Source organism: Lepidothrix coronata, unplaced genomic scaffold, assembly GCF_001604755.1.
Source record: "Lepidothrix coronata isolate B3197 unplaced genomic scaffold, Lepidothrix_coronata-1.0 Scaffold48, whole genome shotgun sequence".
Lineage (NCBI taxonomy): Eukaryota > Metazoa > Chordata > Aves > Passeriformes > Pipridae > Lepidothrix > Lepidothrix coronata.
The window spans coordinates 256,181-272,135 of record NW_016690228.1 but is presented as its reverse complement, the minus strand read 5'-3'; positions in this window follow the sequence as shown (position 1 = coordinate 272,135).

Sequence of the window (15,955 nt, the reverse complement as noted above, 5' to 3'; positions counted from 1 at the left end):
TATATATATATATATATATTCTAAATCATTTTAATATATTTTCTACACCTTCTGAATTTTGCATTTTCAGCCGGCCTTCAATCCCACCTTCAAGGTTTTTTTCTTTGTATTTACAAGAACTGGAATTATATTCCAGAGAAGCATCTTAAAAACACTAAGGACCCTGAGATGACCAAGTTCAAATGTCTGCATATGTATATACATACATACATGCAGCTTCTCTGCAAGATCTACTATGAATGCAGAATTTGCCTTAATTCTGAGAAACTCACTTCAAACCCTCCTCCACACTCACATATACTCTAATGCACTCCCTCTTATATGAATCCACCTTCTCCCACGCTGACATATATATTCTCTCTCTCCTTCACCACTCTCTTTGCCTCTGAGCTAAATTACTCTACTGTGGAAATTGCCATCAGCAATTTTCACCCTTTGCTGCCCTTTCAAGGAGTTTATGCAATGGTGCAGTCATGATGCTCAAATAGCTACTTGATATCTTTTGAACTATTTTCCAACTATTTGCATGCATGTGTTACAGAAGAGCAATGTTTCTCACAACACCTCCATGGACTTAGCATGTACTGAACTGGTTGAAGTTGAATTTTTATGTTGATTACTAACTCAGAGTCAAATGGGTGTCTTGGGGATGATATTGCTAACATTATAAGGTCTCTGCCCAGCTACAAAGCACCTGCATGTTAACTGTATTTTGTGGAAAGAAGATTAGTTCAGAGGTTGAAGTAGTGTCCTAGGACTTGGAGTTAGCTCCTAGACCCTGGTGCTACCACTAAAGAGATTGATGTACTTCTGGTCTTTTTGCTCAAGTGTGTGGCACCACCCAGCTGTTCGTTCCCATTCTCACAGCTCAGGTGAATGGGATGGACAGAGTGGGAATTCTGAGGCTGTTCAGTGTATAGTCAGCCAGGCTGTCTTAGATCCAGACATATCCCATGAGGACACTGCATTATTCCCAGGTCAGATGTGTGAGAGTGGCTGTGAACCATTTTTCTGAAATACAAGCTTGAAAGAAAGTCAGAAGGTCCCAGCTGAATTCATGGCTTGAGCTCTTGATCCCTTATGACTTTCCCAGGTGGCCAAGAGAAAAGTCTTCCAACCTTTCTGCACTTCAGTTTCTTAGTTATAATGAAAGAGCCCTTTCTACTGCATGGGGAAATTTTGAGGACAAACATAAAAGACTGCGGGCATTGTCATGCTGGAGTAACAAAGGACAAAAGTACCCAAGAAATTATTTGCTTTTCATATGTGAAAATAAAAAAGTGACTAAACCAGGTTAAAGTGCTTACATTTGGGATGGATGGGGGAGTGTTATAAGGCTTGTTTATTATTGTCTGCAGAGCCCTACAATACTGTAGAACCAGTTGGTGGTAGAATTACACCATAATCTACATAATTTGATGAGCTGATGATTTTTTTCTTTGAAAAAAAACAGTCTTTCAGATTTATTTTTTGTGAATCATCAAATATAATCAAATGCATGTATACGAGTGGGCTTAAGGGAGAGTAAGTAGTTTGACAAAATAGATTAATCTTCACATTAAAATGGTGGGTCCTTCCTTTTGATTATTCCCAGGCAATAACCTTGGTAGGTACATCTAAAAAGCTGTGCCTAAGAACTTAGTTGCTGAAATAATAATAATAAGGAAAACTCATTCCTCAGCCAAAGTTGACATGTCATAGAAGTGAGAATTTAAGGAAACTATAGCTTCTTGAAAATCTAGATTATTATCTAGTATTCTCCTTGAAAAAAGCTTCCACTGACAGTACCTGTTTCTCCCCGCTCCTGTGAAAATCTTGTGCTGCCAAGAACAGCTTTTTGTTCAGAAGAAATGCTGATTTTGTGGGAGATGAAGGGAACCTTTACTCAGCTGTTCTGATCTTTTAAGTAAATATTTATTTATTTTCTGTATGAAGTTATAAAGTTTCTTGGGAATACAGATAATGTAGCAGGAGGAAAAGTAATTACTGTAATTTTGCCTGTGCTTTCAGAAAATAATCCATCTGATAAGCACCCCATTTACATTTAGTGAACTGCACAGCTCAGCTAGAGGCATCTCAACTAGATGCATGCAGTCCCTGTTTAACAAATACTATAATTGTCCTGCTAACAGAAGTACTTGTCTTGGCCTTTTCACTTTTCAAAGACCAGATGATTAAGATGTCATTGACATTAAGCATGCCTTACATCCATTTCTTAAGGAATGGTGTGCTCAGAGGTGCTCCCTGAGAGTTAGCAATCCTTTGAAATAATAAAGAACCACAGCTCATAAGGACAATCAGACACAAAACAGCCGCCTCTTCTTTTCAGGTCCAAACCCCCTCCAACGTCTCTGGGAAGGGGATGGTATAAGCATCAAACCAGTTCTTCTCTTTCATCTTCCTAGAGGTTTATTTTCTAGTAGAGGAAAACATCTGTCCCTTTGATTTTTTGGGGATAAATGGGAAGAGTCTGAAAGAAAACCTCATTAATTCACTGTGCTACAGATGACATAAAATAAGACATTCTTTAGGAAGTGAAGTGGCAGGCTGCAAGGGAGAGGGGAATGAGAACTGACCTAGAAGCCATGCCTGCCAGGTAGCACAAGGACAGTGAGTTCCCATCAATGTGAATGAGGACTGAAAGCACTCAGCACCTTGCACGATTAAGCCCAAAATGAAAGCAGCCTTTCTCATCAAAATTGCGCTGCCTTGCTCCTTCCCAAAAGGCATGCTAATTTGTTAGAATTCACTATCTTTGGCAGTTGTTTCCAACTGAGCTGTTTTGACCTCCCTTCCCACCATTTGATGGGAGAGTGAGACGTGCACACCAGCTAAGAGTTTCAGGGCACTTCAAAGGCAGCCCACATCTACTTCCATTGGCCACATCACCTTTTATTTCCTGGAAAAAAGTGGTATTTGGGCATGTATGGTGCAGAGAAAGGTGGTACCTTGTCACAGCAAGAGAGGAGGTAGGAGATGGGCCTCCTTCCCCACCGTAGGGTGGGAAAGGTGGCATCCCCATCAGGAAGGCCATGCAGTGAGTGGAAGGAACACAGGAAAACTCTCATCCCACTTCATCTCACCTCAGCTGCATCTCCTTTTTCCAAAAAAAGTCTGGGAAAAGGACAGGCAAGTGCATCTCCCTCACAATTTAGAGCATCATTCAAGTGTGGGTTTAGGGTTTGCAGGGATACCTGTAGGATACTTGTGTCATACACTGTCTGAGCATGCAAATGACAAAGGCAGAATGGCATCTGTTTGGAAGGGTCTGACAGCTCCTCTCTTTCTCCCCTTCTCCTGCCTAACACTTTTCTACCAAGCCTCAACCCTCATGGCAGCTGAGCTGTGTTTTCTCGAGTAGGTTGCTAGCAGGAGAGGTGATTTTTTATGTTTTGTATAGGAATTTATAGCTCTAAAACAGCGTTCATGTGACATACAGCAATACATTTTTTCCATAGAATACCTTTCCCTGTGTTTTAACACTTTCTATCCTCTGCAGAGGAACACACAAAATATTTCTAAAGCATCAGGCTTGCTACACAGATTTTCCCTACTGCCTATATGCCAAAGCATTTCACAGTGGCAAAAATTATGAGGTTGTGTACAGCGAAATGTAAGGAAAGCTGTTGCAGAATTACACCGCACAGTGTGAGTGGGAAAGGGAAGGAGGAATCAGTCATGAGACCAACAACTGAAGGAGAAATAAATTAAGGGTCATAAAACAAACTGCCATTCAAAACTCCCTTTCCACAGCAAGACCATTACTGTGGTTCCTGTCAGCTTCACAAAGTGAGCATAATTTGGGAATGGTCCTGAGGATCCATTTCAGTTCCTGTCCTGTGTGTCATAGCCACTCTTTGAAATCCAGCAGAGGACTGGAATAGGGAATTCATAGAGATAATGACGACCACTGTAGACAGAGCAAATGGATGAAAAAATGAAAGGGATATAAAGTTTGGCTTCCAAATCAAAGCCCTTTTCTTATTGGGACTCCACTGAAAGCACACTGCCTGGTACCTCCTTGTCTGGCATGTAGTTGTGGGATATACAGGTACCATTATTGGAGACTGGGTAGGCAGAACCCCTGGCTCATCTTGGTGGAACACCTGCCCCATCAGCTCTCTATGTTTTTATGCATTCAGGAGTCCCTCAGCGGACATGCAAGTTTCTAAGAGGTCCCACACACCTTAAACAGGGATAAAGTCACAGCTGGGTGAGCTGCCTGGCATGGCACATCATAGAGCACCCTTGTGTATCAATGCAGGGTGGTAGAGCCCTAAAGGAGGAATGCAGACTGGTCAGTAAAAATGCTAATGTGTGGTAGGAAACACATATATTCCAGCCCATGATTTTTATTGTCTATCTGTATATATAGAGGAAAATACACTTGGCTCACAGCCCCAGCTTTTAACATCTATCTGCTTCAAAGTGTATGGAGAAATGGGGGTCAGAAAACGGTATCACAGTAACACCTATCCAGGGCTTTCCTCCCAGAGAGCCCCCTTCCTACTACCAGAGATGGAGCACAATCTAACTCTGTAAAACACACTTCTTGTGATTTTGGAGTTTTGTCTTGATTCCATTTGGATGTAAAGAAACACGCAACCCAAGTGTTGATTGCTTTGCATGAAAAACAGTCAGTGCAAAATATAAAATAGAAGAAAAATTTCACTAGAAAATATAAAATACATGTGACATTAAGTCTTTTCAAAACAACAGGAGTCTGCATTTATTTAGTGGTCTCTAACTTTAATCTTAGAACAGCTCTTGATACACTGAACAAACAAAATATTACATGCATCTCTCATCAAAGCTCACTTCTTTTGCTAGATTTCATGATGAATCTCTACTCTGCCATGCTCAGCAAAATGAAAAACATCAAAAGGAAAAGTCTTTGCAATAAAGGCTAGATAATCTTCTTCCTCCTTTAGAAAAAGTGCCTTCTCTCTTACTTCACCGTGCTTACTTTTAACACACAAACACACACACACACTGCTTCCCACGCATCCTCCCTACCTGTGTCTGGTTTTGTGGACTCACAATCTTACTTGGTTTATAAACAACAACATGCTCTTGTCCAAAAGCACTGTACCTGCCAGCATGCCAGCAGTGCTGTGAAAACAATACTCTGTTTAATGCCTTATCAGTACCTATGCCAGATAAAATTAGAGTTCAAAAATTGAATGGATACTGGAAGTGAGTATACAAACTACATTGGCATCTAGGGAAAAATTAAGACTTTTACAGAGCTCTTCTTGGGATCAGTGGATGCAATGGGTGTGTTTCCCCATGTAGCCAATCAAACACGTCTCTCCTGGATGTGACGTGTTTGACAGACACACAGCCCCTAACTCTGCACATTGTCAAGATGAGGGAGGGAAAAACTGGATCACTGAATCCAATGTTACTTTTGAACACTTTATCTATCCTCTGTCTAGGCCACAGAGCAGAAATGTCATAGGAATGTCTTTCCATCCCTGTATGTCCATAGCTCCTCAGCAATCGAGATCCTTATGCACCCGTTGGCAGAGTATCCAGACTTTTATCCACTTCTTTGATACATGAAAAAATAAAGCCACTTGGATCTTGAAGCAGATAACACACAAAATCAGATGCTGTATCCAATCGACTTGCATGCCACTGCTGAAGCTGTCAGCAAGATGGTAATTTACTTGATTTTAAGTGTGCAAAATATTGAAAGCCGTTTGTGCTTGCATTCATGCCAAAGCAGACAGGGCCTCCTGCTTCCTAGGAACTGTACTTAGCCCACCTCACCGCATACACACCAACTCCCCAGTGCATACTGCTAGGCTTTGCTATTGCTGGTTAACCAAACTAACTGCATAAAATTCCTTGTGCATCACCACAGTCAAACACTGCAGATGCACACTGTTTGCAGCAGAACTGTAACCTACGTGGAGAATCCCATCACATATGATGGGTCAGACAGGGCTCCCCAGCAGGTCCATGCAGAGCAGAGAGATGCCAGTGTGTTCCACAGATAACAAATGCAAACAAGAGCAGTAGGTCTTTCCTCAAGTGCTGGAAGCTGCATTTTTCTTCTTATTTCAAGAGTCATTGATGTCTTTTAAACAAACAGCCTTTGGAGCTGATAAGAAGACATTAGACTGAGGGACATTACAAAGACATGCAAAAGCTGGGCTTGAGTCGTCTTGAGCTAAACACAAAGATGAAGCAGACACTTCACATTTTGTTTTGAAAGATATCCACACCTGCCAAAATGTTTTGTGTGGCATCCTCAGAGTACATCTACCTGTGAAGACCCCTGGTATCACAAAATACCCACTGTGTACTCAGCGTTTGCGCAGGAATTTGCAGCCCTGCAGCTGGACTTTCTAGAGGATTTTCCCTTCCCTCACAGGGGACAGAGCAGAGAAGAGGTCTCACATCACTTGCAGAGGGGGCAGCATGACAGCAGATACAAGTTCATTTGTGGGGGAAAGAGAGGAAGGTTTAAGGTTACCTATTGCTCTTCCCACTGCTCAGTTGGTGTGGCCTGTGAAGATCTGCCAGGATATAGGTAATTCTGGTTGTACCTGGACTCAGCATTCCCAGCACCGGAGACTTTCAATGCTGGAAGCCCATTGCAATGAGGCCCCTTGTGCCTGCTGCTGCACTGAGCAGAGACTGAGCAGAGGATTCTAGGATTTGAGCTTGTATTGTCTCAATGTTGTTTAATGTGTCTATATTGTAAGTAGAATCATTTGCTCACATTTAAACCAGCAGTAGCCTCATGGGATTTCCAATGTATTGCATGGACTATAGTGTCCTTACCATCCATTTGACTAATCTTGGAAGGATGATCTCTCCTTTTGAGTGTGATACAACCTCATCTTTCCTCACAGCTATTGATTACAGTTTTGTCTTCCTTCAAACATTTGTATGTCCGCTGGTGCCTGTGTTCTTTCAATTAAGTAACAACAGGCTCTGTTGTCAGTTTTGTGATCCGAGAATATTAAAATACTTATTGGCAATGGGTATATTTTGTCACCTGGAATTTTATGATACCTATTTCCAGAAAATAACTAGATCTCTCACAGCCTTTACCAACACCTGCCCTTTATATGCATAAAGCTGTCTTAACAAGTACTCACAACTTCACTATCTTTGCAAAATAATGAATCTAAAAGCCATGACACACAAAGTAATTAGAAGTTTACAACAGGAATTTCAGCCTGTTTCTAATCCAAGACTGTCTATAGTACTTCAGTCTTGTGGCAGTTTGAGCCACATTAGAAATCTAAAATCCAATTTCCAGGCTCCCTCATCCCTTCCCACAATTTATCCCAACACCGACGAGAGAACTTTCAGGCCAGAGGCTTCTATAGGGAAAGGGGGAAGTATATACATTTATTTACACAAATAAATACTATACAAACTAAAGGCAACTATATATAAATATATTATTATACTTCTATCAGTCCTTTTAAGCCCCTCCCTTTAACTTTAGTCCAGGTGAAGCCTTTCAAGGCTGATACGTAATGCAGTCTCTCTCTCATGGGAGTGTTTGGGAACCTGAAACACTCCCTCACCAACCTCCAGCTGGTTGCTGAAGTCCTTTCTCCTCATGAAGTCCAAGAAGGTAGTTCTGAGTCCTTTCTCCTTGGTCCCATGTCAGTCTCTGCTGTGTCATTCTCTCTCTCTCAGTCTCACACCTCGGTTCATAGGCTGCTGTAGTGCAGCTTATCAACGTATGCATCCTGGAATGTTGATTCCTTCTCTGGGTTTTCGGCTGTCCTGCGTTTAAATCACTGTGAAGGACATCCTCCGGGCCTCTCTCCGGTCTGTCTCTAATTTCGCCTGGGATTTTTCTCCCGAGCGCCAAGCTGTTTCATTATCAGCTCGTCCACTTGGCTTTGCTTCAAATGCTGAGCCTCTCCTCCACTTTACAGGAGAGGGAAAGAAAAAGGCCCCCCTTCACAGCTTAACTGCGAAAGGGGGGGGAAGAGGGCTTGGCTGCAAGGCCTGCCTTCTCTCTCCTCGCTTACCAGTTGTTTGTGAGTCGTGTCCCTCACAAACATACACTCACTCCAACGCTGTCTCTAACTCTGGCCTAGGCAGAGCTGGGGGGGCCGCAGGGCTCCCCTCTCCCCCCTGGAGGTGGGGGAAGAAGGAGCCCAGCCACCCCTGGCCTTCTACACCTACACGCAGCAGACACCAACAGAAAACCGCCAACAGCTTCAGGTGCTGCGTATATATGATTTTTAGCAGAAGCGAACAATACGAGTGGTGATTGGCTCTCCAGGGAACACTGCCCTGGCACCCAGTCACCTCTGAGCCCCCGACTCCCGGGGGGGCCATCTCAAACCATGACAAGTCTCTAAACAGAAAACATCCTTTTTTATTTTGTCTTTAGCTTGCCAAGTAGAGCAAGCATTTGAATTCAGAAAGCCACCTCCTTTCCCCCTCACGCTATGCCTCTCTGGATTCCTAAACCTTGTAAATGAAAAGCTACAGTTTTCTTCTTCATCTGAACAGTTCTGTAGGAAAGCATAAGGATGTTAAAATTCACAAGATAGCTATTTCATAACTGAGGTCTTGAAAAAACTGCAACATAGGGTCTGGGGAGCAGGGAAAAGAAGACCCTGGAGAATGATATTTCCTAAAGATTCATCTTAGCACTTGCAATTAACTTCCTCAATACTTTTTGGATAAAAGCTATCAGATAAAAGATCAAGAGAGAGAACATGATTTAGCTCTAGCAAGTCTCAATTTACAATCCATCTTCCCTGATCTGAGTTCATTTTGCGCAACTCCTGTGTCATGTTCCTCTCTTGCAGAGATGGAAGAAAGAGTTTAAGTCAAAATAGATAAGTGTAGATTCCCTGGAAGCCAAAATGAAATGTTTCTTAATGGCATTTTTATGGCACTCCCAGGATATCACCATATCCTACAGGGCTACTATGAGGGGAATTTCATCTCCTTTACTCGGAAAAGCTTTGGTGACATTCTGAAAAAATGCATAATGTAGCAATTTAAAATAGCTAAAATATTTGGTTCAACTTTCTTGGATTTCAGCCCTGCATGAGAAAAGAGTGTGCAGGGAGGGAGGTGCAGAAGGGAGAGAAATAGAAATAACTCTCTCTTAATTTCTCCTTTTGCTCTCTTCTCCCACCACTCTCTGACACTGAAAATCAACCTGTGGATCGAGGGGGAGGATGCTGCTGCTGAATAGCACTGCCAGGCTTCTCTGTGAAGAGGTCTGATTTTCATGAGCATGAACAGGAGACCTCTCCCTGGTCATGTTTCCAGGACTGGATTATTAATAGTTGTATTTCCAGCCCTTTAATTGCTTCCTCTTCTGGCGATGTCTTTTTTAGTCTTACTGCAGCTATTACACACTCAGTACATATTAAGTAATGAAAATGTACAATCAACGCACACATGCCTTGCAATTGCTGTTTATACTCAAGGATTTAAAACTAGTAACAAGGGAGGTTAATGTTATTCTTAGGAGATAACACTCGTTGCTATGGTGAAGACATCTTCTGTCACTCACTGTTGGGAAGATGGAGTCTGTGCTATGAATGCTGGATGGCATTTTTGCTTTTGAAATGAGCAATAGTAATTACTCCAATGCACATACTAAACCCTCTGTTTCTGTGCAGGATCTCATATAGATGCTTTGTATTTAAACAGGCTCCTCTCTACCTTCTCGGTGGGCTCAATGTGCTGGCATTGATTGGATTTTTCAACACTTGAAGAAACAAAGGAAAACAGCAACAGCTGGTGTCAGAGGTTAAAAACAGTCTTACCAAAAAAATAAACTATCAGGCAATTTCATTCTTCTGTTGTTTAATGTATGTTACCCACTGCATCATGTTCTGAAGACCCTTCAGTTTTTTAAAATATATAAAATTTCATTAGGCCTGATCTGCTGATCACAACTTCATGATCTGCACTTCCTACTAAAATTTATTCAGGCAATAATCCACAAGAAATTGGTTGTTTTCAGCAGTTTATGACTTGTTATTTAAAATTTAACAGAATGGCAATTTATTTTGGTAACAACCAATACTGAGAGGTTTACTGCCATTGTAAACCATAATCAACTGTTTGTATCATTACTAGTTTTTCAATTTGCACTGAAGATTATGTATGGGGTTATTTCACATTAAGGGTCAAAAGTATTTAGAGAAACCATTCACTTCAGTGTACATTATTCAGCAGATTGGTAAAACCTAACCCTGAAAGGATAATACTAGAGTAATTCCCAGTAACTTTTTCAATTATGGACATGAAAAAGGAATCTGTAGGAGATGAGCAATACAGAAGACTGCACTTTATTTATCACAGCACCAGGCTAGAAACTAAAGCTTGTTGCCACTGTCTTGCTGAATTGTACTGTACTCATAAAATAGCTTAATCATCAAGGCTTCCCATTGCTCTCTGAGCATCAGGCAACTGGACACAGATTTCATAATTGACACATTTAGAAAAAATTCAAAATACTTCCATTGTGATTGAAATAGGTTACAAATGAGAGCACGTGTTTTATAGCAGTATATCAGTTCTTCATCTTAGTTCATTATAGTGGGCCAAATCTTTTGAGTAATTCACAGTGAATAATTCATATGAACAAATTACCTTTGATTTTTGCTCTCAAAAATGTATCTACAAGGAGCCTGTAATTTCCTTTTTTCTACTTATTTCTCTAATATTTCTTTTTACTCTGTAGTTGCACTAGCAGTTACTGCAGAATACTTGAGCTGAGTTTAATCACAAGAGCTCTTCTATCACCAATGTCTCAGTTTGCACAGTTCATGCAAATGCTTAGTTATTAATAAAACCAATTGTTTCGTCTTAACACTTGTACCTATCTCAGAAGTTCATTTTTCCAATCTTTTTGTGCCAGTAAAACTTTCATTAAGCAAAACCACTGCACAGAGAAATACAGATGAAAAACATTCATTTAAACCTTTAAGCAGGTAAAAGCAGGTTTGGTGTGGTTTTTCTGTTGTTTTGTTTTGTTTTTTTTTTTAAATTTATGTTTAGTAGTATCCATTCAACTTTTCAACTCTGATTGGAATTTGTGGCAGAAAGCTTTAACCCACTTTTTCCTCCAGTACTCAAACATTATGAAGCAAATTAATCCCTACCACAACTCCAGGGAATTTGAGGACATTATAGCAGAGACTACTTTGGCACTGTATTTTTTGTTTAAAGCGTTTACCTGCTCATGTACACTTTTTATATATCAGCAGTGAGAGTTGCTGGATTTCATTATTCACATTCAAATGATGTGAAATATGGGAAATGACACAGTCTTAATTCTCTTATAATTTTTTGGGTTTCACTTTCTCTAACTTGGACTGGGTTATTAAAATTGCCAGATATTAAGATTGCAGCTGTTGCCACTCTGTTTTACTGGAAACAGAAGTTTTTGGAACCTCCACAAAGTTGTCCAACAGAATGCTGAAGAAAACTGAAGACATCCTCCTTGGAAGCACAGTCCACCATGTCAATCACTAGAAGGGAGATCATTTCTCTTTAAAAAAAAAATCAAAAGAACAACAAAAACTTATTTTTTACTTACTCACAGGCCTAGAAATAATAAATGACACAAAAGAAACTGAAACAAAGTCCTCAGGAAAAAAATCCAAACTCAAATCCACTGCCTAGTAATATTCAGCCTGACTTTCATGCTGTTAAAAGTTCTCTTCAGCCCTGGGCATTGGTAGCAGAACTGCAGCAATGAGGATCAGGCAATCTTGCCTGCCAGTCAGAAGCATTTAGAAATTTGCTGGTTCTAGAAAAACTAAAAATAAAAGTGGAGTATTTCATAAAGCAACAAAAGCAAGACAGCCTTTATTCTACCAGGTTGCATCAGGATAGCTATAGGCTACCAGGTATCAGATATGAAGAGCATTTAGACCAGTTCAGTGCCTTTCCACAAGTGCAAGCAGGGACACAAGAACAGGCACAAAGGTCAATGGAAAAAACCTGCATTCTTCAGTTTACCTTTACTGACTAAAATAACTTGCAATCAGAAATCCCAAACCATGAGCTTAGCAGTCAGTGAGGACACTTCAACACTCTGCATTTTATTGTCATTCATGGACAGACTTTTGAAACAAGACTTTTAACAACATAGAACCAAATTACGAACCCTCCCCACCTCCACTCTTAATCCAACAAAACCTGGGTGATTTCAACCAAGCTTCAAGCTAACCTGAGTAAACAGGTCAACTTTCCCATGCACTGGCTGCTCAGCAGCTAATGCTGAAGCAGCACAAGCTGATTTATATTCTGTATGGTCACTTAAACTCTCTACTGTTAAGCTAAAGTGTCAGACAGGTCCCAGTGGGGCAAGTCTCTGCAGCTCTTGGAGCACAGTTTCTTAGGAAAAGAGTTTTGTCCCTCATGAGAATTCGTTTTGTATTATGGATTACTTCCTTCCTTCCTTCCTCCCAGAAGTGAAAGGACTAATTAGAAATAGTTATCACTGCTGATATCCAAAGTATTATTAGAGGGGCAGCCCAGTTAAACAAAAACAAAATTCATATCTTTTGTAGGAGATCCTGATAATTCAGGTGTTGTTAGACTCCAGTAGGACCACTTTTAAAGCTTTCCTCAGATTCAGCTCCAGCAACTTGGCTTTCATGACAAACCAGTGAGACTGGAGTACAACTGATGCCGTCTGAACCTCTGGGTTTGTTGTTTAAATTAGTAGAAAAAGCCCAGGCAAGCTTCTTTGTTTCAGAACTTAACTCCTCATGCTGTTCTCACATCTGCTACTGCATTAACCTCTGCAGAAGTTTTTAATTTGTTTTGGTTACATGGATTTTGTAAGGCACTATCTCTAGTTTTGTCACAGAATTTCAGCTGAACAAAACCAGGCGTAAATAAATCCATTCCTCTGGTGAGGAGAGGAGACAGGATAATCTATAATTCTATATGCTAGTGAAACCTGAAGCACATGGAGGATGCTAGTGTGTGGTTGGCATAAGCAGATTTAAGACTGCCACTGCCAAAGGCAGCTCCTCTCCAGCACCTCTGTGTGCACCTACGCATTCACATCAGGGCAAGCCAGAGACCATGCAGTACAGCTGATGTAATTTTAATTCATTGAAATTACAGCCTCCTCACAAGCACTAATGCAAGAAGGAAGCACGTACAAGCCAAGGGGACTTTCAGACATGCTATTAGGTTGGTATAAGCAGGTCATGCTGGTGCAACCTATATCCATAGAAAATCTGACAGAGAATCCTAGTCATTTAGGAAGATGTGTGACATTTTCATTCTGCCTTCAGACTCTGATAGAGACAAAATAGTCCAGCTTCACACCTTTCAAACTATATCCTTTTGGGGGATGGGGGGATATGTGTTGCTGAGGGAAGAAAAAACCCTTTCGTAGGTATTTAATTCTCAGCAGCTGGTAATCTATTCAACTTGCTAACCAACTCTGCATATGCAACTTCACTGTTTAGCAGTAGACAGATTCACAAGTTCAAGAAAGGGGAAAAAAACCCCTAAATCACATTTAGAGATTCCAGGCATATTCCAGTATCAAAATGGAAAGAGGAATAAAGTGTCCAGAATTTAGGAGAAAAAAAAAATCCCCCTGAGTGTTCCCGGAAAGGTTTGTAAACTCTACAGAAGTCTTCCTTACGGTGTAACCCTTCCTTCCATCCCCCCAAACAGTTTTAAGTTATCTTCTCTGTTCATGATTGCCTTTATATTGTCATTGACATTGTGTTATATTAAGTCAGTCTCTAATATTAGATGCAATTATGATACATGACATTGAAATCATTTTTAAAGTAAGATTCCACTTGAAGGAGTCACCTTAAGTCTATGCCTTTGTAAGGCTGTTTATTGCTTTTGTGATTGTGCTATCAAGTATTCTTTGGATACAAGTACCAAGGTGCTAACAGCCAGATCCAAAATAGATAAAAGGAGCCAAACATTTAGTAACTTGAATTAGATGTCTGCAGTCAGACTGGTACTCCAGAAACACCTCCCCAGCTGCTTCTTCACCCCAGCTTTGAAAAATACTGCAATTATACTTTTTCTTGATTTGACTCTGGTTCCCAAGGACTATGTTTTGCCTCTGCATAGTGATAGAATTAGGTTTATTAGTGCTAACTGCCCCTATGCCAAACAGATATTAAGAAACTAGAAGTACAGATGACCTATGGATGCCATTGGAGCCAAAGTGATCCTGGATTCCACACTGGACATACTGGCACACTCTCAAGTCTAGTAGAAATTAAGAGTTTAAAACATTTTATGGATTTACCTCAGTATTCTCAGTTATACTTTTTTCCCCCCAGACTTTGAAAACTGGATCAGAACCTGATTTTTAATCTTAAACATCACATTCAAGAAGTTTATGTGTCAGAGATTGTGCCACAGATGACACTGACTTGTGCTTTCTGTCTTAAATGAGTGCCTGTAACACTCACTGCCTCATCAGCAGTAACACACAACTGTACCTCCCTGGCAATTAACTCCACTGGGACTAGGATCCAGCTCCTTCATGGTTACAATCATGACAGTAATAGAGTTAACAGCAGAAAACAAATTTTGAGGGAGAAGAAAAAAAAAATCAACAAAAATAAGATGTGACAAGTTCTTATTTACGTAGTCATTTTTCAGGAGCTGAGCTGCACTTTAACACATAAATGCATTGTACCTTTAGTAAAACCTTCCTCCTGAATAGCTAATATTTAAGTGCTTTCACCAATAAACTAACTTACTTTAGTTACTGTGAAATCATTTTTATTATCTTTCTGTCTAAAAAAGTTGAAGGTAGCTAAAATCATCTTGGTGCACCTCCTGCAAGATCATGAATTATTGAACACTGGAGGAAGAGTGGCTGCGCTGAGAAAAAGACAGATAGTGAGGGCACTTTCTCCGTTATTGAGAATATAGCTTAAAGGGAAGGCAGAAGCCCTGGAAACATCTGCAGGATTGTATCTTAGTGATGAGAGTGGTGGAAAAGATCAAAGCCAACTCACCAAGGATTGAATATTTAATTGTGTAATATCAACATATGGAGATGCCAATCGAGCACATACGCAAGTTGCAGATGTTGCCTTGTGGCACAGCACCTGGATCCCAGCTCACTCTCCCATGTATTTAAGGCCTCTGTTGAAATGGTACCTACAGGCTGTTGAGAGCGATGTGAGCTGGTGGTTAAATAATACACTAAGATCAGGAGAAACATGACTTATCAGAGCTTGCAAAGTACTTTTGTCTCAAAGGGGAATCACACTGCTTCTTACCCAGCTGCGAGTAAAATAAATCTAACTGGCAATCTCGCAGTCCTCTACTTGATTCAAGAAACCCAAACTGCTGTCAGTAACCTCAGCATTCAGATCTTTAAGCCTCTCTTAGCTGATCAATTTGTCCCCTGCAGCAGTTCCTACTGCAGAAATTCCCACTGATGCCAGTAAGGGAAGCACTAAACAATTACAGGCTGGCCCGTTGTTGAACCTGCTAACTAGGTGCTCATGATTTGGGGAGATATTTCTGTATGTTTAGGCCACTGGCAGTTTTACAAGGCAGAATGTCTTTGCTCTCAGCCCAGTGGAGACTAGGCGGCTTTCCACCACCCAGCATTAAGAACAGAGGACTGACGTGACCAATGACACCAAGACTGGACCCAGTCTTCTGGGGTTCTGACTCCAGGACACCAACATGGAGTGCTATTAAAATACCAGTATTTTGTATTGTGCAGCTCTCCAAAGAGTCAGGACTATTTTAACTACGATTTTAAGTTCAGTTGTACTTCAGACTTTATAAAAAGCAAGCAAACAAAAAATACACATAGGAACTATTGCAGGGCACTTCCCTGATGTGACTCTTGCTATTATACCTCTGCCATCTGTCCTCCCCACTAGATCTAGAAGCATAGGAAAATTCAGGAGGTCTTTAGTCTTACCTGCTGCTCAAAGGAAGGCAACCTGCAGGGTCAGAGCAGATTGCT